This window comes from Oncorhynchus gorbuscha, linkage group LG19 (genome assembly GCF_021184085.1).
Source record: "Oncorhynchus gorbuscha isolate QuinsamMale2020 ecotype Even-year linkage group LG19, OgorEven_v1.0, whole genome shotgun sequence".
Lineage (NCBI taxonomy): Eukaryota > Metazoa > Chordata > Actinopteri > Salmoniformes > Salmonidae > Oncorhynchus > Oncorhynchus gorbuscha.
The window spans coordinates 30,930,534-30,940,529 of record NC_060191.1 but is presented as its reverse complement, the minus strand read 5'-3'; the positions used below and the strand labels follow the sequence as shown (position 1 = coordinate 30,940,529).

The window sequence follows — 9,996 nt, the reverse complement described above, 5'->3', positions numbered from 1 at the left end:
TGTTGCTCTGTGGGATGTTCAAAGTTTCTGTTATTTTTTTATAACCCAAACCTGATCTGTACTTCTCCACAACGTTGTCCCTGGCCTGTTTGGAGAGCTCCTTGGTCTTCATAATACTTGCTTGGTGGTGCCCCTTGCTTAGTGGCGTTGCAGACTCTGGGGCCTTTCAGAACAGATGTATATATACTGGGATCATGTGACATATCATGTGACACTTAGAGTGCAAACATCTGGATTTTATTTAACTAATTATTATTATAACTTCTGAAGGTATTTGCTTGCACCAGATCTTATTTAGGTGTAAAGGGGGTGAATACATATGCACCTTTTCCTTCTTTTATTTTTTTTTTGTCATTTTTTTTCATTTCACTTCACCAATTTGGACTATTTTGTGTATGTCCATTACATGAAATCCAAATTAAATCCATTTAAATGACATGTTGTAATGAAACAAAATAGGAAAAACGCCAAGGGGTCTGAATACTTTTGCAAGGCACTGTACCAACAAGACACCTACTGCATTGCTTATCCACAAGCCCTACCAGACCGGCATCACCAGCTGTTTATCCCATCACCAAATAAACATGCTTGGCCTATTCTGGAGCACAACATCTAATTTCCTTGTGCAACCTAATCTACTGTGATATAGCCATGCTGGTGTTTCAAGGGTAAAGGGAACCCACTAATGGTTGTTGTGAAACTCTGTCTACACTGCCTCTCAGTGGTGGAAAGTGGGAATGATTGCTATGGACACACTTCCTCTTGACACAGCTCCGAACCTTGTACACTATTGCATGACTGAAAGTCTTGTTGCATGTTAAGTTCATCATCTTACTCTATGCAGTCTCAATTCTGCACCTCATTACACCCTCCTTTTATTATACATAGGCAAGATATGAACCGCTCCTTCCTGTTAGAATAGAGGTCACACAACAAAATACAAATAAATTATACATTTTGAAATATTACACATGGTTTAATCTCCTCATGGGCAGACGCACATAACATTAATTCTTGCAGACAGAGACGGTGATGGAGCTGCTGACCTGTTTCCGCCACTGGTTCTAGTATGATTTCTCTTTCGTCTACCCCAAGAACTTAATCGAGTAGCTGGCGCAAGATTTCAGTTCTGGGTTGCCGAGATTACATATGGGTAAAATACAAAGGTGGAAACAAAATCTATATTCTTCCTGACTCAAATATCTTTGATTGGATCTGGATTGATGGAGTTCCTGCGTGCTTACTTCATGTCTCTTCAGAGCAGACTAGGAGGCACAACTCTCGGCTTATGGAAGTCGAACGAGGAGGACATCCTGTATTTCTGTCGGATGTAGGGGTATCTTCCATCATCCTGTGGATGCTCGTAGTGCATTTTGGGATAGACGTACCACATTACGACTCCTGAGGGGTTGATGGAGACGGTGAATTCTGTGCTGGCAGACAGTCTGTTCAATGTTTTCCCAATGAACACGTCATAAGCCTGAAAGATATAGAAGAGTACAAATGTAGAGGTACAACACTTTGTCACTTACAAAAACACAGCCCACAGCTCAAACTTCCACTTCCCTCAACAGGAATAAATACAGTCATCATGCGCTGGAAGAAATCGAGTCATCATGCACTACAATGTGGTTGGAGAGAACTAGGAAAGGAATCAGGAAAGTGGAGCACACCTCGTAGCTGCCTGCTGTGTAGTTTAACTTGGCCAGGGAGGTGTGGCAGTGATAGGCCTTGTCTTGGCGACGGCTGAGGGACACCAGAGCACTAGCCGACTGGGAGAGGGCCGCCAGTACACTTCAACATGACCTCCTCTCCTGTAAAAAAGAGAGTGACATACAGACAAAGAAAAGGAGAGTAAACAGTGAATTTCGTGCAGAGACCGTGGTCTAGTGATAATGCTCCGAGCCAGTTACATACTCTACTACCAATCGGTGACCAGGGTTCAGTCCCCTTCCTACTGTTCTCCCACTTGCCTGTCTCCTAACTGTCTGAAGGAAGTGAATTTCATACTGCCAGAATTTATCTATGTGACTCATAAACAAATGTGTAGTTTTGTCATTGAGGGTCACGCGTCTTCCCTGGACGCCCATAGGATCCTGGTTGATGGCGATAGCAGCTCTGTTTTGCAGGATAGGCCCTGGCCTCACTGCTTAGGGTCCGAAGGTTGTTGGACATAATGAGAAGTGCAGCCATGATCGCCCAAAGAGTCATCTGAGAGCGTGATTGGTCCACACTGAGGCCGACGTTTCCTATGATCAGCTGGGAGAGAAAAATGATAAATATGTAAGGTTAATGAGATGTACAACAATGTGAATAAATGTAAATAAATAAAACAATGTGAGCAGAGTGACTCCTAGTCCCTTCCAAATGCAGGAACAAGGTTAATATTGGCAAGACAGGTGTAAGGTAAATGTGAAATAGTAAAAAGTAAATGTAAAAAGTAAATGTGAAATAGGGAGAAAACTCTACCAATACAATTGTGAGGAGAGTACAGTATTAGACGTGAACAGAGAGGAGAGCACAGAAAGAAGGACAGAGGGATTGGTGTAAGTAAGGGACAGACAATGGTCGGACATAGGACAGACAGCGGACAGACCATGTCAGGATCGTTCCAGCGTCCAGGGCCGGCTTCAGGCTGCAGTATCCCCTGGTTGTCAAAGAACCCGTCTGTAATGTCTTGCACACTGTCCCACGAGTCCTGAGTGTCATCATAGTTACACCACAGGTTACAGATCTCCCCCAGCAGAGTGTAATTCACCTGCAGAAAAAAAGAGACATGGACCCTGTGAGTGTTTGTGAGCAATACAAATACATTTACATACACCTTGATTTGTTTCTGAAAAGGTACTAATGTTGTAATGACATTAGATTTGATACTGTTGCCTGTCTCTATGTCTTTGGAAGACTTGTTTTTTCCCCTGAAGGATCAGGATAATCATCAAACAACTCTAATCAAGAATGATCTGAGTGATGGATCAAACGTGATGGATCAAACAGTTTGTCATCTAACTACAGTAGTGCTGTCCCGGAATACCTGTAACCACGCGAAAGTAGCCCATGCGAGAAACAAAACAACTAATGGAATCAATGGGAATATGACAATGAATAGAGCATTATTCAAAGAGAAGGGACATCCGTTACCTTTTCCTCCAAGCCATAATTGTTATTGTAAAACCAAAAATCTTTGCAGCACATAGCTATTCACTAACCCTTGTCCCCCCCCATCTCCTTCCGTATATTATTATTTTCATGACATTACAGTAGTAAGCAAAGGGAGACAGGTATGTACAGTACAGGGAGACAGAGAGGAAGGGCACAGACAGTCAGCCGAGCCGGGGCTCAAAACCCGTCACCAGGGGGGGATGTGCGGTCCCTTATTTTTTTTATTGTGTCACTGGTAGCATAATGAAACACACACTGGGAGGGAGTCCACCCCGATAGGCTGGCCAACTACAGGAGTAGCCAATTGGACGGCCTGTTTTATTCAAAGCCTTGGACACGAGAGGGTAACCTGTATGACAGGAGAACAATAAAAATCCACTCTATGCCCCTCTGAGTTTATTTCCCTCTACCCTCTCTTACACCCATCTCTTTAAATACCACCACGCCAGGATACTAAAGGACCACCAATGCTGATACACTCTATATAGTAACTCCCAATGTACAGTTGCAGTTCACCCTCAAGATTCACACACCCTTCTGTTGCTCCTCTTCATTGGAGTAGCAGCCATCCAACTTCCGGAAGTCCACACCCCAACTAGCGGACGTCTGGGCATCAGTCTCAATCTTGTCCAGCGTGGTGCCAGGGTACCCTCCACAGGTGTGTGTGTGCCCAGGTCCCCATAGATGACCAGCTTCAGGTCGCAGTCATGGAGGTACCTCGCCAGCTTGGCAATGCCCCCAGGGAATCTGGGGTTTTAGAGATGGCAGTGAAGTCATGAATCTCATACCTAATACTGTCCGTTCATAATGCTGTCGTAGATAAGACCTCAAACTCAAGTCAATGTCCTTTATTAACCCATGGTAGCTCTACAATAGGAGTGACTTCAGAGTCACTATGTAAAACTGCACATAAATATGTCTACCATTATGTACCTGATGTAGTTCTTGGGATCATTCTCACAATCGATATTACAGCAAAAACGCTCCCAAGACATCCATCCCATGGGTGGGGTCCTCATCAAACCATTGTCCGAAGCAGAGGTAGCTGAGGTTAATGCCAGCAGGAAAATCACTGGCAACAGCTTCATCTCTGAGGAGAAATAGTGATATGCAAAGCAACTGTAAGGTTTGTCCTAGTTGTTTATATTTAGGTCGCAGAAAAACTCTGCAAAACAAACAACAAATTGTATTGCCCAGCAAAGAGAAACTGAAAGCACCGCTCAGATTTGATGCATGGATCATATTTTTTATTTTTTTATTTAAAAAAAGTTTACCCCCTTTTTTCTCCCCAATTTCGTGGTATCCAATTGTTAGTAAATAACTATCTTGTCTCATCGCTGCAACTCCTGTACGGGCTCGGGAGAGACGAAGGTCGAAAGGCATGGATCATATTTGTGGTGACTAGAATACTGATCTTGGTTAACTGGGAAAGTGAAAAAACTGTTTAGCCAGAAAGCAGGTTAGCAGCCCTGTGTCTGCACATGGGTTGTTTATTACATACCATAATAACGCATTTCTATGTAGTTCCCAACAATCGAATCATGTAGCCTGCATGATTCTGGTCAGTGAACAACCAGATCACCAACATAGAAGCAGTAAAAGGAAATAAGTCCTTATTCAATAATGATAACAAATATAATATGTATAACAAATTATATTACAAAACTACATTGGGGTACTATACCTGCTCAGTGTTTCACTTTTGCAGTCAGTAAACCCATTTTATTAGGGCAAATTCGTCACTGCAACTACTTTCTCTCTATTTTCTCTTGCTGGTCTCAATTTCCTGTATACAGAGCCTTGGTGATGTGACTTATCTCTGTCACATGGCAACCAGAGGGGGAGGGATTGCTGCCTTCTAATTTAGCAGCACATAGCAATTGAACTACGAATGCTGCTTTGCACATATTGTGTGCACAGCTTCTAACGTCTCATATATCAAATGTTCATTACTGAAATATGAGTGATTCTAATCACACCATATAATTCAATTCAATTCAAAGGGCATTATTGGCATGGGAAAACACATGTTTACATTGCCAAAGCAAGTGAAATACAGTAGATAAAACAAAAGTGAAATAAACAATTAAAAATTAACAGTAAACATTACACTCACCAAAGTTTCAGAAGAATAGAGACATTTCGAATGTCATATTATGGCCATGCACAGTGTTATAACGAAAATAAATAAACATACTGTAAATATGGGTTGTATTTACAACGGTGTTTTTTCTTCACTGGTTGCCCTTTTCAAGTGGCAACAGGTCACACATCTTGTTGCTGAGGGCAAACTGGTATTTCACCCAATATATTTGGGAGTTTATCAAAATTGGATATGTTTTCAAATTCTTTGTGGGTCTGTGTAATCTGAGGGAAATATGTGTCTCTAATATGGTCATGCATTTTGCAGGAGGTTAGGAAGTGCAGCTAAGTTTCCACCTCATTTTGTGTACACATAGCCTGTCTTCTCTTGAGAGTCTTGTCTGCCTACGGTGGCCTCTCTCAATAGCAAGGCAATGCTCACTGAGTATGTACATGGTCAAAGCTTTCCTTAATTTTGGGTCAGTCACAGTGGTCAGATATTCTGCCACTTGTGTACTCTCTATTTATAGGGCCAAATAGCTTTCTAGTTTAATCTGTTTATTCGTAAATTCCTTCCAATGTGTCAAATAATAATATTTTTGTTTTCTCATGATTTGGTTGGATCTAAATGTGTTGCTGTTGCAGTCATGGGGGTCTGTGGGGTCTGTTTGTGTTTGTGAACAGAGCCCCAAGACCAGCTTGCTTAGGGGACTCTTCTCTAGGTTAATCTCTCTGTAGGTCATGGCTTTGTTATGAAAGGTTTGGGAATTGTTTCGTTTTAGGTGGTTGTAGAATTTAATAGCTCTTTTCTGGATTTGGATAGTTAGAGGGTATCAACATAATTCTGCTCTGCATGCACTATTTGGTGTTTTACGTTGTACAGGGAGAATGTTTTTGTAGAATTCTGCATGCAGTCTCAATTTGGTGTTTGTCCCATTTTGTGAATTCTTGGTTGGTGAGCGGACCCTAGACCTCACAACCATAAAGGGCAATGGATTCTGCAACTGAGTCAAGTATTTTTTGCCAGATCCTAATTTTTTCAAGATCCTAATGTCGAATTTCATGTTCCTTTTGATGGCATAGAAGGCCATTCTTGCCTTGTCTCTCAGATCGTTCACAGCTTTTTAGAAGTTACCTGTGATGCTGATTTTTAGGCCGAGGTAAATATATTTTTTTGTGTGCTCTGGGGCAACTGTGTCTATATGGAATTTGTATTTGTGGTCCTGGCAGTCTGACCTTTTTTGAACCCTCATTATCTTTGTCTTACTGAGATTTATTGCAAGGGCCAAGGTCTGACATAATCTGTGCAGAAGATCTAGGTGTTGCTCAAGGACATTCCTTGGTTGGGAGCAGAAGCACCAGATCATCAGCAACAGTAGACCCTCATGCCAAATTTGAGTCAAGAGCTTTTTGAAATCAACAAAGCATGAGAAGACTAACTTTTATTTGGTTTGTTTGCTTGTCAATTAGGGTGTGCAGGGTGAATACACGGTCAGTGGTACGGTATTTGGTCAAAAATGCTCAGTACATTGTTTTCACTGAGGAAATGTAAGAGACTGCTGTTAATGATAATGCAGAGGATTTCCCCAAGGTTGCTGTTGAACCATATCCAACGGTAGTTGTTGGGGTCAAATTTTTCTCCACTTTTGTGGATTGGGGTGATCAGTCCTTGGTTCCAAGTATTGGGGAAGATGCCAGAGCTGAGGATGAAATTAAAGAGTTGAAGTATAGCCAATTGGAATTTGTGGTCAGTATATTTTATCATTTAATTTAGGAATCCGTCATCACCACAGACCTTTTTGTGTTGGTGGGTTTGTCTTTTGTCCTGTAGTTCATTCAGTATAATTGGAGAATCCAGTGTGTTCTGGTAGTCTCTAATAGCTGATTCTAAGATTTGTAATTGATCATGTATATGTTTTTGCTGTGTGTTCTTTGTTATAGAGCTAAATAAGATTGGAGAAGTGGTTTATCCATACATCTCCATTTAGGATAGATAACTCTTTGTGTTGTTCTTTGTTTAGTGTTTTGTTTAGTGTTAGATTCTATAGATTATTCAATTACATTCATCTGATTTCAGACGTGCTGTTCCTGATTTTTCCGTAATGTATTTTTGTATTGTTTTAGTGATTCACCATAGCAAAGGCGTAGACTCAGGTTTTCTGGGTCTCTATGTTTTTGGTTGAATAGGTTTCTTAATTTCTTTCTTAGGTTTTTTGCATTCTTCATGTCACGTTCTGACCATAGTTATTTTGTGTTTTCCTTGTGTTAGTGTTGGTCAGGACGTGAGCTGGATGGGCATTCTATGTTTTGTGTGTCTAGGTTGTTTTTCTGTGTTCGGCCTAGTATGGTTCTCAATCAGAGGCAGGTGTTGTTAGTTGTCTCTGATTGAGAATCATACTTAGGTAGCCTGGTGTTTTTGTGGGTGATTGTTTCTGTGTCTGTGTTTTACACCACACGGTACTGTTTTCACGGTGTGTTTATTGTTTTGTATACAGTGTTCAGTTTATGTGTTTAATAAACAACCATGGACACTTACCATGCCGCATATTGGTTCTCCGATCTTCAGACGAAGAGGAGGAAAACCATTACACTTCATCAAACCATTTGTTATTGTTTTAGATTTTCTTAGGTTGTCTCGTTGAATTTTTGGGATTTGATAGGAAAGCTTAAATGTAAAATACTGTTTAGGTGTTCTACAGCCAGATTTACACCTTCCCTATTATAGTGAAATGTTTGGTCCAGGAAGTTTTATAAAGGGATTGATTATGTTCTAGTTGTTAGACTAGTTGTTTTTTTGGTAGGTTTCTACACTACTTACCTTCCACCTATAGCATTAATATTGTGCAGTTCCTTTGGCTTTATGCCTCATGATTGAATATTGCTCTGTTCAATTAGACTGTGATTTTGCTGTGATCTGATAGGGATTTTCAGTGGACTGACTGTGAACGCTCTGAGGGACTCTGGGTTGAGGTCAGTGATAAAGTAATCTACAGTACTACTGCCAAGGGACGAGCTGTAGATGTACCTACCATAGGAGACTCCTTGAAGCCTACAATACAGACCCAGCATGCGACAGAGCTGCAGGAGTTGTGACCCGTTTTTGTTGGTTGTTTTGTCATAGTTGTGTCTATGGGGGGCATATTTGGGAGGGAAAGGTAGGTGTTTGTCCCCCTGTGTGCTGAGAGTGCCAGGTTCTTGTCCAGTTCTGGCATTTAGGTCACCACAGACTTGTACATGTCCCTGGGCCTGGAAATAGTTGATCTCCCCATCTAGGATGAAGATGTCATCATTAAAAGTATGGGGATTATTTTGGGGGGATATAGGTAGTAAACATGAGGACATTTTTCTCTGTTGAGGTAATTTCCTTATTAATTTCGAGCCAGAATTAAAATGCTCCTGTTTTGACTAATTTAACAGTTTGGGTTAGGTCTGCTCTATACCAAATTAGCATAACGCCTGAGTCTCTTTCCTGTTTCACACCTGGTAGTTTAGTGGATGGGACTACCAGCTCTCTGTAACCTAGAGGGCAACCAGTGGGTCCGTCTCCTCTATACCATGTATCTTGTAGAATGACAATCTTGTAGAGTCCTAATGTGTCTCTGTGTCCTCCTTGTCCTGATTGCAGGTTCATGGGGCATAATCACAGTGCACCAGTCCTCTCTGTCCAGCCTGGAGACACTGCACATTCTCTGTAGAGCCTCACAAGACATTGGTAACGATATGGAGCTTTACCACTTCAAACCTGGACAGGCACCCAGAGGCCTCATTCATGATAGTAACCAGAAGTATCCTTACACACCTAGTCGGTTCAGTGGCTTATTGAATGGAGCTCTCACCATCCCTATCACAGAGGTCCAGGTTGAGGTTGAAGCTGAGTAATATTGCCAACAAAGTGAACAGCTTCCATTCCCACAGTGAAATATGGCCATACAAAAATCTCTGTTAGCTTCTCTCACTTCGGGGAGTTCGTGCGAGTGCCCGGCCAAGCATCAGAGAACCTTCTGACCTCTTTCCATCATAGCTGTAGCTGTACTGTAAGCATTTCACAATCATAAATAACTGGCAATACTGGCCGGGCCGGGCAAAGCAACACAAACTTGGGAATGGAACTGAACTGGCAGCTGGAAGGCTGCTGGTCTCTGATCTCATATACCATCTCCTGCCCTTGTGCACTTGGACAAGGCACTCAACCCACCACAATTGCTCTCCGCCGAGGGGCACTGCACTACAGCTCATCCTGCGCTTCTCAACATGTGTGTGTATACGCTCTTAGAAATCTAAATCTATCTAGAACCTAAACCCTTTAAAAAACAGTTAATTCCATGTAAAACCCTTTCCACAGAGGGCTCTACATTGAACACAAAAGGGTTCTACATGGAACCAAAATGTGTTATCTATTGGGATAGGCGAAGAACCCTTTAGGAACCTTTTTTCTGTGAGTATATAGCTGGGGGTGTTGGGAAAGGCAGGAGACAAATTTTCACTCCTTCCAATGGCGTGGAGAAACAATAACCCTTGCCTTTACAGTAAAGTAAATTACATTTTGAAGCGATTTAAGTCTTGGGGAAAAGCACTATGGAAATGCAATCCATTATTAATAATGAATCCATATTATAAACATGTCCATTACCACTTCAATTGAGGGGCAGCAATTTAACATATCATTAGAGCCTAAACTAATTGAGTATGAGAATATAAAATAGCATGCTGGTGTAGTGCAACACAAAATATAGTTATTATGATCATAGTGTC

The 9,996-nt window shown here is 41.6% G+C and overlaps 1 pseudogene; it reads right to left on the bottom strand.

Annotated features, from left to right (window-relative positions):
- Nucleotides 1-955: 955 nt before the first annotated feature.
- LOC124005641 lies at nt 956-5,349 on the bottom strand (annotated as a pseudogene).
- Nucleotides 5,350-9,996: the final 4,647 nt, after the last annotated feature.